General features: G+C 39.3%; 2 protein-coding genes across 2 annotated transcripts in view; both read left to right on the forward strand.

Moving 5' to 3' along the window:
* Positions 1-10,263, forward strand: part of LOC137250791 (uncharacterized) — a 373,639-nt gene that overhangs the window by 353,192 nt on the left and 10,184 nt on the right. The gene's annotated exons all lie outside the window — the stretch shown is intronic.
* Positions 1-10,263, forward strand: part of LOC137250787 (uncharacterized) — an 865,562-nt gene that overhangs the window by 12,331 nt on the left and 842,968 nt on the right. The gene's annotated exons all lie outside the window — the stretch shown is intronic.

The following is a 10,263-nucleotide window of genomic DNA, read 5'->3' on the forward strand; positions in this document are numbered from 1 at the left end:
GACAGAAGAAACTGAAAGAACGATTGACAGTTCATGTACAATCGGCAACAACAAAATACACGGGAGGGTTGCATATTCGCTAATTTACCTGGTAATTGTACCATGGTTACGACCAAAGCATCAGAGTTGCATTTTACATGATTTGTCATTCGAAGCTGATTATAAAAAGTCAAACTTTGTTTATGTTTACATTTTTTGTTTATTTACTTTTGATGTGAAAATTTATTACTGCGCAGTTTTTTAAATGTTTTGGAAATTTTTGTAAAAAAAAAAAAATTTTATGTTTTGTGTGTATTAAAAAATTGGAAAGTGTTGTTTAAAAATTAATCTGGGTGGGTCCAACACCGATTTGGAGACCAAAACTATATCCCCGCAAAACACTTATGTTCACAATTTTTTTTGTGGGTAAAACAAAATCATCAAAATTTCAATAACCACATGAAAATTTTCAATTTCTTTTGTAAATATCTCTTGATACACACAAAATATTTAACCTCCGCCTTCGGATTATTGTTATTGAGGTCAATACGCGTCTTTTAACACCTCTCTCGATATTTTTGGACGCGTATTATCAGCGTAATGCTGTCGTATAGAATTACCAAGAGTTGATGCGCTGGAACCGTTGAAGAAATGATTCAGCTGCTATATGTAAATAAATAATAACCGTAAATTAAATAAATATCATTTAAAAATCAGCTAATTTTCTTTCTTTTCTGTTAAAAATGCGTTTATCCTCCAGCTTCATCAGCAAACCAACTTTTTTCTTTTTTTTGTTTTGGCTTTGTTGACGAAAATTATATGTGACATTTTTCTTCTTCCATCACTTTTGACAGAAGAAATTCAAAGACCGATTGACAGTTTATGTTCGATCGGCAACAACAAAATACACAGGAGGGTTGCATTTTCACTTATGCTTCTACCTGGTAATTGTACCATGGTGTAACCATGCCCATAACCATAACCATCTCCAATGTGATCGATTAATGGTGCCTTAACCTAAAAATCGTGAAAATTTCATAAAAATTTAGAAAACGCAAAAAATTACAAACATACTCCACAAAAAATAAGTCTCTTCGTCATAACGTTTCCAAAACAATGAATAAAATATACGAAAAGTTATTAAATTCACCAACTCAAATATTTTTAGGTTATGGATATGGCGAGAAACCAAAAACCAATTGGTTGGCTATGGTATGGTTATGGCGTTAGCGTTATGGTATGGCACCATTAATCTATTACATTGATTTCCATAAGCTGTTTTATCTGGTTATGGTTATATGGGTATAAACCACCATTAATTGGCCCTTTATCCGTCAACTGCCTGACACGATGTTCAATATGGCTACTTTTAAGCGTTTTGACAGAGTGTTCAATATGGCGGCGCATAGCGCCGGCGATCTTCAGCGGGTGATAGAAAGAGATACAGAATGAGACAGCGATAGTCAATAAAAAATCAGGTGATCAAATCTATTTGTAATTTTGACGTCTATGCAGAAGTTATCACACTTGTCTTATCAATAATGCTCTGAAATTGTTGCGCATAAAATTAGTACTACTAAATTTCAATACGCATTATACTCAGATGTAACTGAAATATATGTCTATGTTTGACCTCTACCCTAATTCTATGTATCACCTCTTAAAATAGTGCGTCAACTCAATTCATCGTAACTGATTCAGTTATACGTTATACATTATGGCCATCAGAGGGTTGTATCTCCGCTTTTCGCTACACCCTGTGCTGTAGCTAGTTATTTAACCACTGCCGCTAGATGGGTCTCCTAAGCATTATCTAAGCGAGGATAAGCGTTTTTTTTTACGCGCAAACGTAAGCGTGTAAAAAACACGGCTAATATAAGGCGTGAGTTCTTACTTTTTACAAAATGCATTTGCCATATATCAATGTAGGGAGATAAGAAAATTACTTTCTACACATTTTTCAAAAGTTCATATTAAAATATATACTGATTGGTGGGAAGAATATCGCAAAAAGTACGAACGGACGCCTCTTATAAATCTACTCCCCTTTGCTTGTAGTGAGCTATCGATCTTAGGATTTTTCGTTGGCTTCGACAAAGTTCGATCCCAAAATTCTGGGCCGTTTCGGTTCCGCTTTGGTTAAAGAAATAAAAATATCGGTAAAAGCCTAGACGAGCGGCTAATATGCGTCCGAACATATCGGCAAAGAGGTCAAATGGCTCGTATTGGCATCCGAAGCCTAAAAAAAAATTAAGCTCTGTCAGGAGACTTGGATACCGAAGCAGATGGGTGTACGAAATATACACTCACAAAGACTTAGGTTAACGCTCACAAATTCACCACATACTTTACTTGGTAAAGGGGTTGCCAAGTGCAGCACATAGCTTATATATGTGCACATTTAGCAATGAAGGAGGGAAGGGCGATTTATAAGGTTCAAAGTAGTACATAATATCAAATTCTTACCGGGACATTCGGTCCATTAGTTAAATGTGCTTGTTGTTACAAGATATTGTGTATAAAAGACGGCAATAACGGAAAACAAGGCCCGACCATGAGAATGGCAATATCACAGCTAAAGAATAAAAACGGTAACAGGGAGGCGAGTTGGTAAAGAGCAAGCATCAACTCCTATGCAAAATATGGTCGCATGAGCGCATACCTCGTGATTGGAATTCGAGTGTGCTCTGCCCAATCCAAAAGAAATGCGATCCCGCAAACCGCGAAAATAAAGATTACCATCCACTAGATCTCCACGATGCGCCAGATCCTGCAGAAGACACAAGATAAATGAATCGAAACTCACCATCTTTTTGTCGACTTCAAATCAGCCGTTTACGGCGCGAAAATAAGTTGCTTGTATACTTCTATATCCGAATTTATGTTTCCTGCTCTGCCAAATGACGTTGAGCAACACCATGGGCTCTGCTTTCTCTGGTTTGGATAAGGCAAAGAGGTAAAGTGGGTCTTGCGGTAAATGATGACAAGCCGAGTTACTTGCTGTCATCCAAGAAATAATCGAGACATTCACATTTTAGCAGCCACGTCACTGTTGGCGGGTATAAGATCGAGACTGTGAAAGGCTTGGTCTATATGGGAACCTGCATTTACACATTAATAGCATAATGACGCTCTTTTTTCTTGGACGTTGGGGCAGCGCACTGCCCTTAAGTGGCCCAATGAAATCAAGCTAATCCTGTTCATGTACCTACGCGAAACGCGATTTAGTTGCCACTGCTTTGCATGAGTATTTCTCTGCGCTCCTTTTCGGCATGCATCAACCGCGTCATCACTAGAAACGCCATTTTACTCACAGCAGTCCAACAATGTATGTATGTCTCTACACATTAGAGGAACTAAATTCCTAATGTTGTGTGTTCTGCGTTTTAAAATTCGGTGGGACAGTGTGAAAAGAAAGGATCCTCCCTATCCTACACTTATGTATGTAGATAGTCCTTGAAACTTCCGTGCTCACTCAATATCTTCGTGAGATGGTAATTTAGTTCGCCGTGCTTCCGCTTCTACCAATCCGCTATATTCCCAACTAACATGAAGATCCAGCGCCCTTTTCCTCGATTCTTCTCACCGTTCTTGACACCTAACTATTGTTCGTGACCTTGCGCTTTTCTTGGCATCTTCAGATGGGCGGCCGATTCCAAGCAATAAAGATCGGCCATTTCACTTGATAGTATATCTACTGGGATTTTCCGACATAAAACAAGGATCGCGTCGTCGGACACCGTCCGATAAACACATGCTATTCTTATAGAAGTTATACGGTAGGCTGTTCATATATCTTTTGGACTTTAGAGCCGTGTCATACTGGTGCTGCAAATAATATTACCGAGATAGTTAAATTGGATAACAGCTGATGGGCATCTTCGCCTGGGCGCCAATGTTGGGAATTATTCGAGTTAGGGATCTACTAATTGTAGAAACATTCTCTCCCACCGACCTGAAGCTCTCCTTCAATGTTAGTTTTGAGTCAATGTTTGCTCTTAATTATTTCAAGAAATACTTTGAATTTATTTCATAATTTCCTATAGTTAGGACTAACTCATTCACAGTCCGCTTTGAGGTCACCAAAGCGGGTTAGGGTGTTAGACCTATCTTTGGCGTTTCCATGAGCGCGGGCAGACGCCTTCTTGGATACAAGCGTTGAGACCCCAGCGGGTTAGGGGGTTAGAATATACCCGCGGTAGGTATACCTGTCGTCAGAGGCGACTAAAATACCAGATTCAAGGGGTTATGTAGCGAAACCTTTTCAGGTTGCCAGCGCAATATATAGCTTCTCCAAACCCAATTGCCAACCTCACCTTCGACCGGCGAATCCAATTTCACTAACAGACGAGGCTCTGGCGACTCCAAGCTCCGCATGGAACTTGAGGGTGGGGAGGGAGGGATGGCCTGAAGGTTTAATGATGGTCGGGCTAGCACCTTAATGGAGATGTGTTACCGGAGCGTATCGGATCTGTATCAGGCAAAGGACCATCACATAGATAACAGTCCCCACTATCTACAGCCCCATGTTCGTCAGTCATTCCTTTATTCTTCCTACGGCGTCATTATGTAATGCTTGGATCAGATCCGGACTTGTGGCCACTGCTACTACGACAATATCATCTGCATACCCGACAATTTGAGTGCCTCCCGGAAGGTCGATTTGTAGAACACCGTCATACATCGTAATCCAAAGCGTTGGCCCTAGAACAGAACCCCGAGGAACACCACCGGCGATGTTGTGGTTTTTCGTCGATAAAATAGCTATTCTATTCTTAGCAGGTAGGCCAAAGTTTCGTACCCCTGTCAAAGCATTTCTAATATCCAAAGTAGTCAGTACACAGAGCTTACTTTTATTTTGACCTCCGGTTATGGCTTTACGGGTCATATTGGCAGCTGTTGGTGTTGCATTTATCGTGGGTCTTGATTTTTGAAATCCAAACTATCTGACAAGACACCTGAGCTTTCCAGCATCTGCTGCAGGCGCTCACTAATATTACGTTCGAAAGTCTTTCCTATCGAATTCAACAAAGTGGGCTGCATTAGGATGCCTGGTCGGGCATCTTACCAGGTTTCAGCAAAAGGACCAGTCTTTGGCGTTTCCATGAGCGCTGAAAGACGCCTTCTTGAATACAGGCGTTGAAGAGCTCCGTAAATACCGATGTTCTAGACCTTATCTTGGATTTAAGGGCTATATTTGGCATTCCATCCTGTTCTGGGGACTTATTGCCTGTAACTCATATAAAGATGCATCCATTATCTCCTTCCCTGTTATTCGGGGGATTTCAATACCTTCGAGGCCCTTGCTTTGTAGGACCAGCAATCTTGTGTCGGAAAAAGAGTTTCGACGTTTCTTTTCATTAGTATTGGGCATGTAGGTTGCTCTGATTTATGCCCCTTAATTTTAGCCATTACCGTTCTGTAAGCCGATCCCCAATGGTAAACATCGGCACTCTCTATTAGTTCCTTGAAGCAAACTTTCTTTCTCTTTTTATATAATTTTTTAGCGCAGTTACTTGCGCTTTGTAGGTACTGTATAGCTTATCATATCGTGCCTGTGCCCTTCACCTTGCTATGTGGCTTTTTCTACGCTCCTCCGCTATTTCCTCGTTCCACCAGTATATAGGAGTCCGCCATACTTAATGACTTAGATATTTGAACCAACAGGTCCTTCGCAATGTGTCCTTCGTAATGTTGAAACATTCTATACAACATCAAATCTTTGTGGTTAAAAAAATGTTGTTTCCATCTTCTTCTTTATAGTTGATTTGAAGTTATCCTTACCTCTAAGCTAACAGCTTTGGGGTTGCTGTGCGTGTACACGTTGCTGATGGATGGACTACTTTGTTCGTATCGCTATTTTGCTACTAGCAAACTTGAGATCTATAATGGATCGTCTACTGCCAGTGTCGAATGTATATTTCCCCGGTTCATTTAGAAGTTCTAGATTCAGAGGTGAAGGGCTTTCGAGAAGAACTCTACCATTACCGTTAGTTCGAATACTAATCCATACAGCTGACCATGCACTAAAGTCTCCACCTATTATAAGTGGGTGCAAAGTATTTCAGTCTACCACAGTTTGGAAGCAGAGGAAGGGGGAAACGTTCACAGGATTGGGACAGATAGGTAGAAGAAGACTAGACCTCCCTTGGAGCTCTCAATGGGAGTCAGTTATTGCAAAACAGGGTTTTCGAGAAAAACTCTACCTTTATCGTTAGTTCGACTACTAATCCATACAGCTGACCACGCATTAAATTATCCACCTATTATAATTGGGCGCGAAGTATTTCAGTCTTCCGCAGTTTGGAACCAGAGGAAGGGGGAACCCTTCACTGGATTGGGAGAGGTAGATAGAAGAAGACTTGACCTCCCTTGGAGCTCTCAATGGCCGTCAGTTATTGCAAAACAGGGATAGCTGGTTTGATTTTTATGAAACGGACAAAACCGCTTAGGCGGCTAAGCGCTATTTAATGATGATAAATGATAACTTGAATTCACACTCAATTATTTTGAAGGTAGTTAACCGTAGGGGACCCACCTTCCGGAAGATTAATGTACTCTCTCTAACTCTTCTTCATCTGCTGAATTTGGCCCTCGAAGAAGAGGCAGACTGCCAAAACTTTTTTCTTTGTTTCGGGTTTCAAATGACAGAATTATGTTCAGAGACTTCTGGCAGCTTTCCCACAAGACGACCCAGAAAAGCTATAGGAATAAGAAAAGAGAACTTTAGAAGACTAAAATCGGAAACAGCCTTTCTCAATATATATATTTGTTTTTCTTGTATTCGAACTGTACTCTTTAAGAATAGCTTCAAAAGTGAGATTATGGTATTAGTCGGTTTTTGCAGTGTGCAAAATTTAAAAGTAAAGTGCAAGTTTAAGATATTTAACAATACATAAAATTTCATTGTATTGAAATAAATAGAAATGAATATTGAAGTCAAAGGTATTTACTTCATTTTGATATAATTTTAGTGTTTTTAGCTTGTTGTATTTGTTTATACTCAGTTGAGCAGAGCTCACAGAGTATATTAACTTTGATTGGATAACGGTTGGTTGTACAGGTATAAAGGAATCGAGATAGATATAGACTTCCATATATCAAAATCATCAGTATCGAAAAAAAATTCGATTGAGCCATGTCCGTCCGTCCGTCCGTCAGTCCGTCTGTCCGTTAACACGATAACTTGAGTAAATTTTGAGGTATCTTGATGAAATTTGGTATGTAGGTTCCTGGGCACTCATCTCAGATCGCTATTTAAAATGAACGATATCGGACAATAACCACGCCCACTTTTTCGATATCGAAAATTTCGAAAAATCGAAAAAGTGCGATAATTCCTTACCAAATACGGATAAAGCGATGAAACTTGGTAGGTGAGTTGAACTGATAACGCAGAATAGAAAACTAGTAAAATTTTGGACAATGGGCGTGGCACCGCCCACTTTTAAAAGAAGGTAATTTAAAATTTTGCAAGCTGTAATTTGGCAGTCGTTGAAGATATCATAACGAAATTTGGCAGGAACGTTACTCCTATTACTATATATATGCTTAATAAAAATTAGCAAAATCGGAGATCGACCACGCCCACTTTAAAAAAAAAAAATTTTTAACAAAAAATTTAATATCTTTACAGTATATATGTAAATTATGGCAACATTCAACTCCAGTAATGATATTGTGCAAAAAAAATGCAAAAATAAAAAAAAATTTCAAAATGGGCGTGGCTCCGGCCTTTTTCATTTAATTTGTCTAGGATATTTTAATGCCATAAGTCGAACAAAAATTTACCAATCCTTGTGAAATTTGGTAGAGGCGTAGATTTTAGGACGATAACTGTTTTCTGTGAAAAAGGGCGAAATCGGTTGAAGCCACGCCCAGTTTTTATACACAGTCGACCGTCTGTCCTTCCGCTAGACCGTTAACATGATAACTTGAACAAAAATCGATATATCTTTACTAAACTCAGTTGACGTACTTATCTGAACTCACTTTGTATTGGTGTAAAAAATGGCCGAAATCCGACTATGACCACGCCCACTTTTTCGATATCGAAAATTACGAAAAATGAAAAAAATGCCATAATTATATACCAAATACGAAAAAAGGGATGAAACATGGTAATTGTATTGGTCTATTGACGCAAAATATAACTTTAGAAAAAAACTTGTTAAATGGGTGTGACACCTACCATATTAAGTAGAAGAAAATGAAAAAGTTTTGCAGGGCGAAATCAAAAGCCCTTGGAATCTTGGAAGGAATACTGTTCGTGGTATTACATATATAAATAAATTAGCGGTACCCGACAGATGATGTTCTGGATCACCCTGGTCCACATTTTGGTCGATATCTCGAAAACGCCTTCACATATACAACTAAGGGCCACTCCCTTTTAAAACCCTCATTAATACTTTTAATTTGATACCCATATCGTACAAACACATTCTAGAGTCACCCCTGGTCCACGTTTATGGCGATATCTCGAAAAGGCGTCCACATATAGAACTAAGGCCCACTCCTTTTTAAAATACTCATTAACACCTTTCATTTGATACCCATATCGTACAAACAAATTCTAGAGTCGCCCCTGGTTCACCTTTATGGCGATATTTCGAAAAGGCGTCCACCTTAAGAACTAAGGCCCACGCCCTTTTAAAGTACTCATTAACACCTTTCATTTGATACCCATATCGTACAAACAAATTCTAGAGTCACCCCTGGTCCACGTTTATGGCGATATCTCGAAAAGGCATCCACCTATAGAACTATGGCGCACACCCTTTTAAAGTACTCATTAACACCTTTCATTTGATACCCATATAGTACAAACAAATTCTAGAGTCACCCCTGGTCCACGTTTATGGCGATATCTCGAAAAGGCGTCCACATATAGAACTAAGGCCCACTCCTTTTTAAAATACTCATTAACACCTTTCATTTGATACCCATATCGTACAAACAAATTCTAGAGTCACCCCTGGTCCACCTTTATGGCGATATTTCGAAAAGGCGTCCACCTATAGAACTAAGGCGCACGCCCTTTTAAAATACTCATTAACACCTTTCATTTGATACCCATATCGTACAAACAAATTCTAGAGTCACCCCTGGTCCACCTTTATGGCGATATCTCGAAAAGGCGTCCACCTATAGAACTAAGGCCCACGCCCTTTTAAAATACTCATTAACACATTTCATTTGATACCCATATTGTACAAACGCATTCTAGAGTCACCCCTGGTCCACTTTTATAACGATATTCCGAAAAGGCGTCCACCTATAGAACTAAGGCCCACTCCCTTTTAAAACACTTATTAACACCTTTCGTTTGATACCCATATTGTACAAACGCATTCTAGATTCAACCCTGGTCCACTTTTATAACGATATTCCGAAAAGGCGTCCACCTATAGAACTAAGGCCCACTCCCTTTTAAAACACTTATTAACACCTTTCGTTTGATACCCATATTGTACAAACGCATTCTAGAGTCAACCCTGGTCAACTTTTATAACGATATTCCGAAAACGCGTCCACCTATAGAACTAAGGCCCACTCCGTTTTAAAACACTTATTAACACCTGTCGCATTTTATAGTCACCCCTGGTCCACTTTTATAACGATATTCCGAAAAGGCGTCCACCTATAGAACTAAGGCCCACTCCCTTTCAAAATACTCATTAACACCTTTCATTTGATACCCATATAGTACAAACAAATTGTAGAGTCACCCCTGGTCCACCTTTATGGCGATATCTCGAAACGGCGTCCATCTATAGAACTTAGGCCCACGCCCTTTTAAAATACTCATTAACACCTTTCATTTAATACCCATATTATACAAACGCATTCTAGAGTCTCCCCTGGTCCACTTTTATAACGATATTCCGAAAAGGCGTCCACCTATAGAACTTAGGCCCACTCCCTTTTAAAATTATCATTAACACATTTCATTTGATACCCATATCGTACAAGCAAATTCTAGAGTCAGGCCTGGTCTACCTTTATGGCGATATCCCTAAATGGCGTCCATCTATAGAACTATGGTCCACTTCCTCTTAAAATACTCTTTAATACCTTCCATTTGATACACATGTCATACAAACACATTCCAGGGTTACCCTAGGTTCTTTTTACAATATAGTGATTTTCCCTTACTTTGTCTCCACAGCTCTCAACTGAGTATGTAATGTTCGGTTACAACCGAACTTAGCCTTCCTTACTTGTTTTTATTTAAAATTTCACCAGTGCCTTTATTAGTGTTTATTTGCACAAATATTTCAA

This window comes from Eurosta solidaginis, chromosome 4 (genome assembly GCF_040869045.1).
Source record: "Eurosta solidaginis isolate ZX-2024a chromosome 4, ASM4086904v1, whole genome shotgun sequence".
NCBI lineage: Eukaryota > Metazoa > Arthropoda > Insecta > Diptera > Tephritidae > Eurosta > Eurosta solidaginis.